Below are 11,893 nucleotides of genomic sequence, written 5' to 3'. Positions count from 1 at the left end.
CACACACACACACACACACACACACACACACCACATGACTGTTTCTCTGCTAGGCCGGTGAAAGCACTTTGCAGCATTCTGACACTTCTCCCGTCGAGACTCTGTCCTGCACCTCCCAAGATTGAGGACACCCTCCTATGGAACCATAACATCAGTTTCATATCAAAGAAACAAAACATGGATTCAATACTGTTATCTCACAGAGAGTCCATATTCAAATTTCCCCAGCTGTCTCCAAAAGATCCTGTATTGCCGTGTCCCCTGACTTCAGCCTCATGGTCCTCCGCCTTTTTTCATGATGGACATTTTGAAGAAGCCAGGCAGTTGGACTGGTAGAGTGCCCTAACTAAAATTGTAGATGAAATCACATTATTTATTTACGCTCAGGTCTGAGAGCAAATAAATAAATGTAAAATGAGACCTTAAATAATTTTAAAGCAAAGTCACATAACGCAAGGATGACTTTCTCTGAACAGCAGAACCCCGTGTACTTATCCTGATGTGGGGTGTAAGGAACAGTCAGGCTAATTCATCTTCTTATTCCTTGGGGCTGAGAGGTTTAAGGGACACAGTGGATCTAAAGCTATTTACAGACAAACCTATGAAAGTGCTGAGACCTTGACAGGACTAAGTGAGTTATACAAATGATCAACAGGTCCGATCTGGTTGGCCGTAAATGTAAATGTGTGCTTTTTCAGGGGTGGGCAGGCCGCTGTGGCCGTGCTCCCTGCCTTCATGGAGCTGATGGTCCAGAGCAGGGGTTCTCACCCTCAGCACCCATGACCTCTTGAGCCAGACACTGCCTCGCTCTTGGGGGCTGTCCTGTGCACTGTGTAGCAGCATCCCTGGCTTCCACCCCCTAGATGCCAGTAGCGCCCCCGCCCTGTCCTTGACTTGTGACAATGAAAAATGTCTCCAGGTATTGGCACAGGTTGCTTGGAGGGCCAGTCACCTTCGGCTGAGAACCCCAACTCTAAGAGGGGAGATGGAGACTCACCAAAATCCCCTGCACAGAGCCAAAACTGGGAAGGAAGGTTCATGTCACTGAAAGCTGAAAGCTTATGGAGATGAAGGGGGTGGGAGCTGCAAAGGGACCTTTGGGAAGGCCTGAGGAGCTGGAACAAGGTGCAGAAAAGACTAGACAGGCAGGGCGCAGGTGTAGCTGCAGTGAGAGGCCTTGGGGCCACATTCAAACTCTGGCCTTTTTCCACGAGCCCTTGGAGGCCCCTGGAAAGAACTGAGCCCAAGAATGACAAATCGGGTTGGTGCTTTGCAAAGATCCCCTGAGCTTCGGCTGAGTGTAGAAGGCCCCAGACAAGCCAAGTGTGGAGGAGGGGGCCTGTGAGGAGGGGCTGCGACGGCCAATTGCTGGAAGACCAGTGGGGAAGGGCAGGTTCACAGTTAGGAGGGTAGACACAGAGGCCTGGTATTGTGCCAGGTAAGGAGGGCGGGGGAGAGGGAGAGGCAGTGAGGAGGACCTTCTGGTTTGGGTGCAGGAACCAGGTGAGAAGTAGGTGGGCACGCTGGCAGAGACAGGCCAGGGGACCGCGGCTCAGTTCTGACCGGCTGGCATCTTCCAAAGCCCACCCACATGCCCTGCAGCCCACCAGGAGCCAGACTCCCGTATTTCCTACCCAAGGGCCCCAAACCCAAGGCAGCCCTGGGGAACAGGATGGCTTTTCTGCCAGAGAAGCACAGCCCAGCTTTGAGGACCTGGCTGGCAGAGAAGAGTAGGTTGGTTTTGACAGGGAGGCCACCTTCGGCTCTTCAACTGCATTCAGTTGGTGAGGTTCGCTTTGTACGACACAGACAGGAAGGAAGGGATAAATTAAAGAGGCATTCCCACGGCCCCGCAGAACCCCTGGTAGGCATCATGCTGCTGGCCACGCAGATACCACCAGAGCGGGGATCTCAAACCAAGAATCTGAAGTGAGGCTTCCAGAGACACCAGGGTGGAATGACAGAGTGCGGGCACTAGGTGGCGCCAACCTACTGTTTTTAAATACCCCGGCTTCTAAGTGGCTTCATAGTTTCTCAAGACAGAACATGGAGGAGGCGGGGAGGAAATAGCTACCCGCCCTCCCCCCAGCTTTCCAAATACTAATAACAAACCGAGGAGATGTACATATTGGGAAGCTTCTATATCTCATCATGATGACCATGTCAGATTTCCTAACTTCTCCATCTTTTCTCACCTCCCACCATGTTCTTATTTATCTTCCTTATTCTGAAACCATTCATTCCCCTGCTCCAAATAGCAATGAATGCTGTATGGGGAAGCATCCCTCTCTAGCAGTTACATCATGCCCCCATAAATAATTCTGTCACCCACATACAGATGCAACCATTCTTCTTTTTTTCAAAATTAAAATAGCTGGGTTTTACTGTGTGCATTAAGATGATGCATGTTAATATTTTTAAAAAAGGAACCCAAGTAATACAAAAAAGTAAATTTAAAAAAAGTTAAAAGAAAAAAAAAAAACCAACAAATTTCAGTGCCCAGAGATAACAACCATGAACATTCCGGGGTTCCAACATGCAGTTATTTCTTTATACACATGTGAAAATTCATATACACAATTTGACGGAATAGGATGTGGATGGCACTACAATGTTCTGTTTTGTTTTGAGGTGGGCTCTCACTGTCACCCAGGCTGGAGTACAGTGGCTGGATCACAGCTCACTGCAGCTTCAATCTCCTGAGCTCAAGGGATCCCCTCACCTCAGCCCCCTAAGTAGCTAGGACTACAGGTGTATACCACCACGCTTGGCTCATTTTTAAAAATAGAGACAGGGTCTCACTATGCTACCCATGCTGGTCTTGAACGTCTGGGCTCAAGTGATCCTCCCTCTTCAGATGTGAGCCACCATGCCTGGCCCCAGAATTTGTTGTTGTGTGTTACTCTACACTCATAGATGTATTTCCTCATCAATAAGTAGAGCTTGGTGTCATCATTCTGAATTACCAGTGTATTAAAAAATACTGAGTCAAGCTCTCAAAGAAGGTAGATCTGGCCACACACCTGCCAGGAAGGGAATTTTGTAACTTAAGGGCCTCCAAAGATGCAGGCTTGTCCCTGATTACACACCAGAAGAGGAGCATGAGGCCAGGACTGCATGCTGAGGAGCTTCAGGAAGAGCAGTTTGATCAGAAATGTCTCTTCTGCATTCTACCCACCATCCTGGGTAATGGCTTTTTCTAGGTATACTAAGCCAGATTTGGAGGATGCATTTGCAGAGTACTAGGAGGGCCTAGAATACAGGTTGGCAAACTTTTTTCTGTAAAGGGCCGGATAGTAAATATTGTCAGTTTTGCAGGCCACGTGGTCTCTCGTAGCCACTACTGATTCTGCCTTTGAAGCACAAAGCAGCACAGGTAACATGTAAACATGAATGAGTGTGGCTGTTCCCCAACAAAGTTTGATGGACACAAGTTCAATTTCATAGGATTTTCATGTGTTGAAAATATGCTTTTGCTTTGTTTCCCAACTGTTTAAAAATATAGAAACCACTCTTAGCTCATGGCTACACAAAAGGTGGTGGGGGGTAAGTTTCGGCCCATGGATCAGTGCTGATCCCATACTGAGACGTTAAAGAGAGGCCAAGCCCTTGTTTGAAACAAAATTATCAACTGCATTGTACTCTTGGCACTGAACTCTGCCCCTCAGCGCAGGCTGACAGGCCTGCCTGCTCCTGCTTAGATTCTTCCCAGCACATAATCGTCCATGGAGCTGTATTACTGACTTCATTGACGATCTGTAATTATCTCTCTCCCCCACTAGATGGAAGCTCCACAAGGCTGGTGCCTTTTCTGTCTTGGCTGGTTCATTACCCTCGCGTCTAAGACAGTGCCTGGCACGTAGTGGGCTCTCAACCAATATTTGCTGAATGAACAGAAAGTTGGTTGTACACAGAAAAAATTCCTTAGTCTTTCTGCTGGTCCACAGGTCCTGTGTAACATGATCCGCTTCCACATCGTCAACCTCGAGGCATGCCATCTTCTTCCTCACGGACTCATCTCTGGCCAGCCCCCACCCCAGCCCCCTTACAGATCCGGCTTCAAGGCTGGACGAGGTGGCTCATGCCTGTAATCCTAACATTTTGGGAGGCCATGGTGGGTGGATTGCCTCAGGCCAGGAGTTTGAGAGCAACCGGGGTAACATGTCAAAATCCCAGCTCTACAAAAAATGCAAAAATTAGCCGGGTGTGGTGGCAGACACCTGTAGTCCCAGCTACTCAGGAGGCTGAGGTGGGAGGATCACTTTAAATGATCCTCCCAGGAAGTGGAGGTTACAGTGAGCTTCGATCATGCCACTGTGCTCCAGCCTGGGTGACTGAGTAAGAACTTACCTCAAAAAAAAAAAAAAAAAACAGAAAAGAAAAGAAAAAAAATCCAGCTTCAACACCCTGCTTCCCCTCAGGCCAAAGGGCCACCGTGTTCTCCTGCACTCTCACTGCTTCCCGCCTCACAGTGCCCATCACACTGTGTCCTCACCAGCTGCCTGCCTCTGCATCCCTCTGACTGAGCTGCAAGGATCTCCTGGGTAGGGACCAAGCTCCTTATCACTGGTAGGCCTGGCAGGGGCTCGCATTTCTCTGATGGAATGGGGGATGCTATTTTGAGTGTCTTCCACTGAAGGGGAGTCCATGTACAAAATCAGTGCCACACAATTCATTCCTGGGGTCACTGCCAGGAACCTGAAATTTGTTGAGACTCTTGTCTCTGGCCTTTACCTCATGCCTTTTGCTAATAAGAAAAGCGGTCGGTCTACAGAGGGAGCAAAAATCCCAGATGCCTGGCGGCTAGGGGAAAGATAGTACCAGACACCCGTCAAAGAACTCACGCAAGCGAGCAGGCAGACACCACTGTGCCTGGCGCTGCCAAAGTTCTGCTTGCTCTTTAAGTGATGGAAACCCTTCTTTCAAACAACACCTCCCTAAAAAGTCCAAATAGGAAACAGGCAAAAGCAGCAAAATAGAACTTTCTAGATCAGTCTGGAAGAGCTGGTATAATAGAAAATGTGGGCTTTGGAGCCAGACCCGTACAAACCCTGTGTGCTCATCTGTAAAATGGGTGACTAGGGTCCAGCGATTACCTTCCTGACAAGGTTGGGGTGAGGATTACTAGGGAATGCTGTGGATAAACCCAAAGTTGTGGGCCGCAGGCCCAGTGGCACATAAGTGGACACACTACATGGCCCACACGTTTAAAAACGATGTATTTTATATATAAATCTGGGTTTTAAAATTAGGCCTGCATCCACGCATGGCAGTGGTAAGCTAGAGCAGGAGAGCAATCATTTTCTTCAGACGGGAGTGTGTACTCAAGGTTTTTTTTTTTTTTTTTTTTGCCATAGCCCCCACCAGTCCCCATTGCCCCTGCACAGCCCACTTCCCTGGCAGCTCTCTGACACCCAAGGCCAGGTGAGTTTTCTACTGTTCTAAAATGAACACCAGGAGCACTCTTGAGTGCACACCATAGGCGCCCAATACTTGTAATTTTCTATCTCTTCTCAATGGTCCTTGCAAACTGCACATAACAAAGGGAGTCTGACAGACTTCTTGATACATCCTTTTGCACAAAAGTGAAGGCTTTTAACCATGTGGGAGGTGCCACACCCTGATCTCTAAACAAATATCCCCTGTGAGGTGCTCCTGACATCATCCTGCCCCTTCTCAGGGGCCTGATTATATTCCCACTGGCGTCCGATTGCCTCTTACCGACATCTAGGTGCTGCTTCTCGCCAGTGCTGAGAATTTCTGCCTTCACTCTGAACCACCTTTAATTATGATCCCAGACTTCGTTAAATAGTGAAGAGGCTTGTAGCAGAGCACCCAAGGTCCTCCGATTCCAAATCAATGTCAGGGATATTTTCTCAGTGGTTCCGCAAGTAAATAGTAGGTTCCCTTCCCCCACCCCATCCTCTTCATTTGAGGCTTTAGAGAAACTAATGTGGTATGCTCTGTCTGAAAGTCAGTGGAATTTCCAAGTGCCTTAAGCTATCTGGAGTTCAAGGCTCCTCCGGGGGACTTCTCCTAGCACCTGCCCCCTCAGAGTTTCACACCCGAGGCAACTGGCCAAATATTGATCAGGAGTCAAACAGACAGCCCTGCTCAAACAAAGCAATTGGGTGCAGATTCACTATTTCACAGTGCTTGTCAACACAGATGAAACTGCCGCTTCCTGGGTGGGAGGTGTTTGCGACATCATATGCTACACAGGGGTGGTGTCAGAGGGAACAGCTCAAGCCAGCGGAGGACCACGGGAGAGATGCTTCTTCCTCGGGTACTGCCTGGCCCTGGAGGGGAGAAAGAGCAGGAGGCATCGCCTCTTAAAAGCAGGAGGGAACCAGTCAGGTGGAACAGAGCCCAGGCCTTGCCCTAGACTCCTTAAATGCCTGTCATTTCTTTATCCCCTTCAAATACGGAATCCTTTAGGGGGAATTTCCAAAGGAATGGCCTCAGGGAGTGATTCTCTTTTTGAAGGGCTGTATCAAAGAGGTCTAGGTAAACACAGAATCCTCCTCAGCAGCCCTCGTAGGACTTCAAACCTGGAATCCTGGTGCTTGGGGTGTTGCCTCCCCCATCCCTGCGCAAGTGCTCAAGACGGGCAAACCCGAATCAAAGCAGGACCCCAGCTCCAGTGTAATTTGCATTTCCATCTGAGTCATTTCTAGTTGGAGCTGCAGCTCCCATGCACAGGCTCTGGGTCTGCTTCTGTGCATTCCTCTTGGATCATCCCCGGCACGCAAAGCATAACCAAATCCGAGAGCCGGGCTCCATTCTCCCCATGAAACATGAGCACACCAGGCTCCAGGGAGACCAAGTTACTGGGATGGGCCAAGGAAACAGAGCGGGAAGAGGATGGAGAACCGAAACCAAATTGGCCCGAGTCTGAACCCAGTGGCGGGGGACTCCATGGAGCAGTCATGTGTGTTCTTGCCCCATATGCTCATCATAACTGTTTTCCTACCTTCAAGATGCTGATAAAGCTGTCAGGAGCATTACTGCAAGAGCTTAAAAGGTGAAAACCATCCCAGCAGGTAAAAAGCTTCCTTCCTGTTCCCTTCCCCCTCATCCTTTCCCACCCCCACTCCCTTCTCTGTTCTCAATGACAAATGAGAATGTGGGGTTTCTTGACAATTTCCAGAGCTGGATGCAGCCCAATCGCCATTATTCCCCCATCAGAAATGCATAGGAAGCTCACGGTCCTTCAAGTTGTCACAGGATGCTGGAAATATACAGATTGCTGCTAGGGTTTCCACACACCAAGGCCTTTATTCTGTACTCTTTTTTTTTTTTTTTTTTTAAACTGAGACAGAGTCTTGCTCTGTTGCCCAGGCTGGAGTGCAGGGGTGTGATCTCGGCTCACTGTAACCTCTGCCTCCCGGATTCAAACAATTCTCATGCCTCAGCCTCCCAAGTAGCTGGGATTACAGGCACCCACCACCACACCTGGCTAATTTTGGTATCTTTAGTAGAGTCAGGGTTTTGCCATGTTGGCCAGGCTGGTCTCAAACTCCTGACCTCAAATGATCCACCCAACTCGGCCTTCCAAAGTCCTGGGATTACAGGTGTGAGCCCCATGCCCGGTCTATTCTGCACCATTCTGTACTGATATATTAATAGTAACGAGTCCTATTTGATAAGCCCAGATCTGGGCGGTTAGTACATTTCACAGAGTATGTCATCAAAACGTCGCAGTAATTCTGTGGTGCTGCTGGCTCTATCATTACCCTTGTTTTAGAGACCTAGATCTAAGAGGGTCACTGATTCACTTACTTACTCTAGGGTCAGACTGCTTTGGTTACAGACAAACCAGCTGTGTGGTCTTAGATAAAGCCTGGGTAAAAGCTTCTGGGATAAATGCATGAAATGTACAAATGCACATGGACTGAGATATAGCAAATGCACTGTAAGAAATAGTTACGTTACATATTTGTTCAGCACCTGCCATATGTCAGGGCCTTGATCAGGAACTAGGGATAAAGATGAACACATGTTGTCATGGTCCTGACCCCCCGGAGGTGACAGTCCAGTGGGAGAACACACATCAACAACGTAATCTCCCTAAAACAGAGGTTTTAACTTGATCGAGGCTCCTCCGGACATCTGGATAGAATTCACAGAAGTCTGTGAACTTAGATAGCAAAAAAGTCCACTTTTATTTTCACCAGTCTCTAACTAAAATGTAACATTTCCTTACATTTCGAATGTTGGCAAGTGTTATGGGACTTGTGTGATAGAAATCACAAAGCTATTCCTGTTAGATTACAGTGATTGCCGATACAGGTGACTCCCGAACAGCACAGGTTCGAACTGCACGGCTCCATTTACAAGTGAATTTCCACCCCTGACACAGGGCAACAACTTCTTCTCTTTCTCCTCCTCTGCCTACTCAACATGAAGATGACGAGGATGAAGACCTTCTTGATGATCCACTCCCACTTAATGAACAGTAAATACATTTTCTCTTCCTTATAATATTCTGAATAACATTTTTATTTTCTCTAGTTTACTTTATTGTGAGAATGTAGTATATCATACATATCACAGACAAAATGTGTGTCACTCGACTGTCTATGTTACTAGCAAGGCTTTAGTATTAACTTTTTGGAGAGTGGAAAGTTATATCTGGGTATTTGATTGTGCAGATACCCCAACCCCCATGTTGTTCAGGACTCAGTTGCATTTCAAAATGTCCTTCATGTTCGTCATTATTTAAACATTATAATGGTTATTAGATCTGCTGCTGGATCTTGTCATGTAATGCCCTCATCAAGAAGCACATAAATTAGTACATCACAATTTTAAAGATATTTTGAAAATATCAGAGGATAACTGGCTTCCTCTGTAATCTGTTAGATTTTATTTTAAGCATCTAAAACCAACAATATGAGAAGAGGCTAAAGGGGTCCTTGGCACCAAAATGGTTAAACCCATCCAGTTCTAAGGAATATATAATTGCATGCTTTTAAGGAAAACGTTACAGTAGTTCTGTAAAAAGGTTTAATAAGGAACCCTGACCTAAACCTGGGGAGCTGCTGAGCACAGTCTGAACTGAAATCTGAAGAATGAGTGGGTGTATATAGAGGAAAGAGGAAAAAAGGAGGTTTGGGTGTGTCCGACAGAAAAAAAAAACAGTGTGTACAAAGGCCCTGTGATGGGAAAACTGGGAAGGAAACGAGTGTGGCCGGGGAGCAAGGAAGGAGGAACAGAGCGGTCCAAGACCAGGTCTCAAAGCTAGGAAGCCTTGGAGCTGGGGTTCATCCCGGGGTGGATCTGGCTGCTGAGGCCAGAATTTGCTGGCTAGCCAGCCACCTTCTTATGAGGAGGGACCCCGGTGCAGAGTTGTCCTAAGTATGAGGACAACTGCTTTCAAGTTTTAAATCCATGTTGTCTTCACTGATGCCACCTGTTACCCACGGACTTTTCTTTTACACGATACAATGACATCTCCTCCCTTTCCATGAACAAGCCCTGAATTTCAATTCAGTTTCTCAGCAAACAAATGAGTATTAGATGCTCTGTGTTGCAATTACCATGGAAGAAAGCAAATTTGAAAACTGTTTCTTATCCTGTTGGCTGTCCCTGCTGTGCATGTAACAGAGCTACATGCTCAGAAAACAGTAACAGGCAGTATCTGGGAACACAGAGGCAGAAATTCAATTCTCCAGTTCTAGCACTGGTTTAGACTTTCCCACATTATATTACCCCTGACCTCTCCTACCTCCTTGGATTCTTTTTTCTACATGATATCCCTCTTCCTGAGAGCTAAAAGCCATGGGAGGTGTCCACGTCCTGCGCAGGAAAGAGCATTGTTCAGCTCAGCGCTAAGGGAGGTGACAAAGTTCAGGATGATGCATATTCCCAGCCTCAGTTGATAACAGCTGCCTGCATCTTGGACGGAGGCTGGATTCCATGTACCCTGGGGCCCTTCCCTCCCTCTCAACTTTATGATGCTGTGATTTCCTGCTGAGAGAGTGAAGTGGACCTATCCCACTTTAATTGAGCACACCATCCTTCCCACGTGCTGCTTCTGAACTTCCCCCTTCTCCCATGTCTTGCCCTAGTGAAGGGCTCCAATTGAGAGTCTGAATCAGAAACCTGGCTGCAGAGCTCGGGTGGGTAAATGCCCAGTGTCCTCGCTTCGTAGCGATATTTTTCTCTTGTTTCCCACTGCTGAGATAATGTTGTAGTCCCCTTTACTCTGAAGAAACGGCTGGGTCACCTAAAACACAGCTCTAAACCTGCCCTTAGCAATGCAAGACGGGTATGTAAACACCATCCAAGATCTAAGATCCCGTGAGCTGTCTTTATCAGTGATCCCAACAGCCATGTCAAGAAATCAACCAGGGACCCACACAGATGGCTCCAGCCAGAATTTTATATAAAGAATTGATTCTAGATTATTGCGATGCAATTAGTTAAGGTGGCCTCATTTGTTTTCCATCTGGGCCTTAAAATAATTTCTCCTAGAAACAGGTAATCTGCTCGGCTTGGTACCTACTATGCTTAAAAGTAGTGTCCTGGCTCATGCATGCATTCACCTGTTAACTTAATCTCTGCTTCTTCTCTTACCGCTTGCTACTTCTACTTGTTCTCTGTTCTGGCTGAGTGTGGGTGAGGTGGTAGGATGAACTCCAGTGTTTGAATTCCAGCCTCATTTACATCCCCAGACGTGACATCTGAACCATCGGATCATTTGGTAAGGATGGCCCTATCTTGTATGGTTTCGGGGTCTCCCACACCTGGGTACTGCCCTCAGGCCAAGACTTGGTCAAAGGGACTCAAGAGGGAAACAGGAAGCCTGTCAGTTGTATGGAGAGACCAGACCATGAGCAGGCACTGCCCAATAGTGAGCCCAAGTGGAATCATCGATTCAGCACATGGTAGGGACCGAGCCACCCGAGTCTCTTGGCTGCCCCTGGCGAATGGGTCCCTATGCTTTGCAGTTGGTAGGTGAAAACAAGTTTTAAACAGTCAGCACACACCTCACTGAGAAGGCCCCTCTCTTCTGAGAAGGCTTTCTTGGTGCCAGCCTGGAAGCAAAGGAATGCATAGCTCTGTGCATTTGATAATACCTGATAACATTTAGTCTCAGACATATAGGCAGCGCCTTCTCAGCACAGGCAGAGATTTGAAATGTGACAGCCAAGATACTCATTTTTGTCCAAGCTAGTGCTTTGGAATCACAAAACCAGTCTAGAGAGCTGGCCAGGAGCGAGGCCAGCAACCATAACAACCACTGGCTGTGCTGAGAAGGAGTAAGAACAGCCTGACTCAAGAGATGCCACACGGGGCTCCCACTTCTGTGTCTTGACAGCTGTTCTTTGATTTTCAAGCTGCAGGGCCAGGGAGGTAGAGACCGTTTCTTATGTCCTAAGAAAGTAAAGATTCTGTGCATACTCCTGGACAGGTACCTGAAAAAAAACCGTTCAACCAACTTGTGTTTGTTTGAGGAATAATGAGGGTGAATGGGGGAGATACACGATTTGTCTCCCGGCTAGGTACCTCCTGTGGCTCCAAGTAGAGGCACACCAACATCATGTTTCATAGGCTGTGAATGCTAGTTAGTGAGAAAGGGGAAGTGTGCTGCTCTGGAAGGAAGGAAGCTGTTGGCCTTTATTAATTTTCAGATTGTTGTTCACAAGCACCATGGTGCCCACACAAATAAACCCAATGTCAGAGAAGATTTTTCTAGTGCACAAAGAAAAGCAGAAGCCAGAGGAGGGTTGCTAAGTCAGCCTTGAAGATGCAACTCTGCCTACCTGCCTCAGGAGGGAGAGGATTAGGTACTTAGGTAATATTTATAAAGTTGGAAATGATAGATGGCCCCTGGAGTCTGCTCCCAATATCAGCTCAACCACTCCCAAGCCATAATGGCCAATTC

The 11,893-nt window shown here is 47.5% G+C and overlaps 1 protein-coding gene across 4 annotated transcripts in view; it reads right to left on the bottom strand.

The window, feature by feature from the left end:
* Positions 1-11,893, bottom strand: part of PTPRG (protein tyrosine phosphatase receptor type G) — a 766,801-nt gene that overhangs the window by 109,420 nt on the left and 645,488 nt on the right. The window lies entirely within an intron of this gene.

The sequence above is a fragment of the Callithrix jacchus genome, chromosome 15 (genome assembly GCF_049354715.1).
Source record: "Callithrix jacchus isolate 240 chromosome 15, calJac240_pri, whole genome shotgun sequence".
In the NCBI taxonomy this organism is placed as follows: Eukaryota; Metazoa; Chordata; class Mammalia; order Primates; family Cebidae; genus Callithrix; species Callithrix jacchus.
The sequence above is the reverse complement of the archived record's forward strand: the minus strand, read 5'-3'. Positions and strand labels throughout refer to the sequence as shown.